The sequence below is a fragment of the Odontomachus brunneus genome, unplaced genomic scaffold (assembly GCF_010583005.1).
Source record: "Odontomachus brunneus isolate Ranch 3 - 2012 unplaced genomic scaffold, Obru_v1 Obru_scaffold_221, whole genome shotgun sequence".
NCBI lineage: Eukaryota > Metazoa > Arthropoda > Insecta > Hymenoptera > Formicidae > Odontomachus > Odontomachus brunneus.
The window spans coordinates 93,267-98,026 of NW_022639671.1; positions in this window are offsets into that span (position 1 = coordinate 93,267).

The window sequence follows — 4,760 nt, forward strand, 5'->3', positions numbered from 1 at the left end:
TGACCCTGAACATCGGCCTGCGGCGTCCCTTTACCTAGCCCTTCGTGATCGCGGATGTCAGGACGGCGATCATAGGGGCGGACCTGCTGGCTCACCATGGGCTGGTTCTGGACCTCAGGACTCGTCGCGTCGTCGACTCGCTTACTTCGCTCCACACGGGCGCTACGCTGCAGCCTGCGGTGGTGCACAGCGTCTCGGCTGCTGAGCGAGCCGACACTGGGGCCTCGCTATTGCCGGACGGCTACAAGGAGCTTTTCGTAACGTTCGCTGCAGTCTTTGAGCCTCGACGGATCCAAAGAGCCCAACCGCAGACAGCATGGTGCTGCATCACATCGTCACCACGGGGCCGCCGGTCGTGGAGCGCCCCCGCAGACTCACCGGGGAAAGACTGGCTGCCGCCAGGAAGCACTTCGGGCTCCTCCTCGACCGAGGCATAGTCCATCCGACAGCCAGTGGGACAACCCACTCTACATGGTCCGGAAGAAGGATGGTGGCTCGCGTGCGACGGGAGATTATCGTCGACTCAACGTCCAGACGAGGTCGGACAGGTATCCGATTCCTCTAATTGAGGACTTGTTTCAGCAGCTTCATGGCAAAACCTCTTCTCGGTCCTCGACTTGGAGTGGGCCTATTACCAAATACCGGTTGCACCGGAGGATGTGCAGAAGACGGCAGTCACAACACCCTTCAGGCTCTACGAGTTCGTGGGGATACCATTGGGTCTTTGCAACGCGACGCAGACATTCCAGCGGCATATCGACAACCTACTTCGGGGCCTACCCTTTGCGGCCTGTTTCGTGGACGACCTCATTGTCATGTTCGCCAGCCACGAGGAGCATCTGACGCATCTGCGGATGGTGTTTGACATCCTGTCCAGGAACCGGCTCAGCGTCAATCTGGCCAAATGTCTGGTCAGCTGACTAGGGACGAGGTGGTCTACCTGGGCTACACCCAGGAAGCTCGGGGTCTCCGGCCGCCGGCGGACCGAGTGAGGACGATAGCGGAGCTGCCGATGCCGCGGACCGTCGAGGACCTCCGGCGGTTCCTCGGCATGCTCAATTACTACAGGCGCTGCATACCACACGCAGCCCATCTCTAGGCGCCCCTCTGCGCTTTCCCCCAAGGCTCGAGAAGGAGGGACAGGTCGGAGATCGAGTGGACTGCTGTGACACAGGAGGCTTTTTCCAGGTGCAAGGCCGCCATCGCGTCCGCCACAAGGACGACGTTCCCCTCACCGGAAGCGCCCCTGGCGCTAACTACCGACGCATCTGATACGGCCATCGGGGCGTCCCTCGAGCAGCAAGAGGAAGGAACCTGGAAACCCTTGGGATTCTTCTCGAGGAAGCTGTTTCCAGCAGAGACCAGATACAGCACATACGACAGAGAGCTGTTAGCCATCTACTCGGCATTGAAGCACTTCAAACATGTGCTGGAAGGCAGGCGATTTGTCATTCGGACCGATCATCGACCGCTCACCTTCGTTCTTTTCCAGCGGGTTGACAAGGCTTCGCCCAGACAAGCGCGACACTTGGATCTTATCGCGCAGTTCAACGCGCCGATCATTCATGTGGATGGGGAGGACAACGTGGTGGCGGATGCGCTGTCGCGGATTGACGCCATCACGACTCCATCTTCGCTCGATCCCGTCTGCATTGAGGAGGCGCAGCAGACGAATGAAGAACTTCAGGCGCTGCGCGCCGGGACACCTCGGTCCTCACTCAAGCTGCAGCGCCTTGCAGTGGAGGACCACCACATTTTTTGCGACATCTCGAGCGGTTGGGTGAGACCGTACCTGCCGGCTTCCTTACGCAGACGAGCCTTCGACTCGGTGCACGGCCTGTCGCATCCCAGCGGTCGCGGCCTTCTCGCAGCCTGAAGGAGAAGTTCGTCTGGCCTGGTATTCGGAGGGATGCCCTTCGCTGGGCAAGGGAATGTATTCCCTGTCAACGGGCGAAGATCCACCGGCATACCAGATCGGTGCCAAGGCACATTGAGGTTCCGGACGGCAGATTCAACCACATCCTCATCGTTCTACCGCAGGTAGGCCAGCTACGCTACTGTCTCACGGTCATTGATAGATTTTCTAGATGGCCGACGGCAGTGCCTCTAGCGGACATCCAGGCAGACACCTAGGCTCTCTACACGAATTGGATCTGTCTGTTCGGAACACCGCTGACGATCTCTACGGATACAGGCACCCAGTTTGAGTCTGCGCTGTTCACCGCGCTCGCAAGACTTCTGGGAGCGGAGCGGGTAAAGACGACGCCATACTACTCCCAGTCGAACGGAATGGTGGAACGATGGCACGGTCGCTGAAAGCTGCATTGATATGTGCCCCGCACATTTCATGGCCGAAGCTGCTGCCAACAGCGTACAGCCACCAAGGAGGACCTCCGAGCTTCATCGGCTCCTTTTTGTAACGTCGCTGCGGCTGCTGGGTGAGTTTTTTGTCTCACACGACGCACCAGCGAACCCGCTCACCTTCCTCGAGGCGCTTAGGAACCACTTCAGGGTGCTAAGGCCGACTCAGACGGCGCACCATGCTAAACCGCGGCTCTTCCAGCACCGGGGGCTGGCATCGTGCTCACACGTCTTCAGACGGCTGGACCGCGTGAAGCGACCGCTGGAGCCACCTTACTCAGGCCCGCACCGGGTCCTGAGACGACTGGACGATCGAACTTTCAGAATATCGATCAATGGTGAGGAGAAAACGGTCTCGACCGACTGCTTGAAGCCGGCATTTATCTCCGGAGACGACGCGGACCAGACGCGCCAGACTACCACCAGAGAGGACGAGTACCAGCCCACGGACTCACTGCCACAGAGGAAGCATGTCAGACTTTCGCTCCCTTCTCTAGCCGACAAGGGGGGGAGTACCTGTGGCGATTCCGCCGACCGCGCGCGTACACCGGCGCAAGCAGGTGCTGCAACCGCGCTGCGACCTGGCGAAGTGGCGCCACATCCAGGACCCTCGTCGAGCTGCCGTTTGCGGTGTTGGAAGCGGCGACGGGGGTCGCGCAGGCGCAACGGGAGCGTCACACGTGTGGCCGAGAGAGTCGAAGCGTCACTCGCTCACAGAGCACATTGCAAGGAGGTCGTCAGTTTTCGTTATTGTTACGCGCCATTTTCCTCCGCCTAGTCGCGGCGTCTGTGATATCGTAGAAATAAATTATCACTGTGAACTGAGTCGTTTGTGTCTGCCGTTCCCCCCATCCTCGGAACTACAGAAATCTGCGGTTGAGGCTCATCGAATGCTCTCAAATACTTATAGTGAGGCCGCTATTAGTGAAAGAACGTGTCGTGAGTGGTTTCAACGCTTCATAAACGGTGATTTTGACGTCGAAGCAGTAGAAGAGAGAAGGTTTTCGAAGATGCAGAATTGGAGGCATTACTTGATCAAGACTCGTGTTAAAATCAAGAAGAATTGGCATGATCATTGGGAACAAGCCATTTCAAAACCATGGGAATGATTCAGAAGCAAGGAAATTAGGTGCCGTAAGAATTGAAGCCGAGAGATGTTGATCTGAAATCCCGCTTAAACGATCTGCGTACATTAAACTATACACTATTATTCGAGCTCTCGGACTTATTTTATACAAAATTGTACAACTTTGTAAATTTTTTAGGTATTTATTTAAAATGTTCAGGAAAAGATATCTAAAAAACTTCTTACGCAACAAAATGTTGCATAAGATGTCTTTTAGATATCTTTTAGACATCTTTTAGACATACATGTTATCTGAATGTATTCTTAAAACTTTTGAAATATGTAAAAAAATATAAAAATCAAGTTTTTGGATATATTTTTAGACAGTCAAAGTCGAGAAATTAGGTCTTAAAATCGAGACTTAAAAATTTATTCGGATAGTATTAAGAGCGACATCTAATAACTGTATTATAATTTAAGTTCGTTTATATTTAATAAAATCATATTTCTGTATCAACTTTAACACAACTATTTATTATATATTTAGTCCTTTAATAATTATAACCAATTGTATTCAACGTAAATAATTCACTATAAACTAAAACTATATACAGGGTGTTGAAAAAAAGGGTCACATATTTTAATAACAGGTAGTATTGATCAAAACAAGAAGAAAAGGTCTAATTAACATGAGTCCTAAGACTAATATCTTCTAAGATACAAGCTATTTTGTTATTTGAGCTCTTTGTCATTTTCTTATTAGTCGTGTCATCTTTAGAATGTAATGAACAAATGAGTAGGAGAGAGTGGGGTACAATGGGAATATCTTTTTTCTAGGTGCCTTAAAAAATAAAAAATTAACAAAGAGAAATAAAGAAACAATTTTTATTTTAATATGAAATGTAATCATTTATCTTCCATAAAAAACTGAAGTAAAGAAACTGAATGTATGATAACAAAATAAAAACTCTTTTTTTACAAAAAACAAAAAATTTTAATGCTGACTCAGCATTAGAGGAGGTGCTCTATGTGATTGCCATTCATTCTCACGCATGTTTCAGCCCTACGCCTTAGAGAATCACGCACTCTTTCAAATACACCTGGCTGGTCAGATATCCCCATTGTACCCCACTCTCCTCTACTCCTTTGTTCATTATATTCTAAAGATGACACGACTAATAAGAAAATGACAGAGCTCAAATAACAAAATAGCTTGTATCTTAGAAGATGTTAGTCTTAGGACCCATGTTAATTAGAACTTTTCTTCTTGTTTTGATCAATACTACCTGCTATCAAAATATGTGACACTTTTTTTTCAACACCCTGTATATAT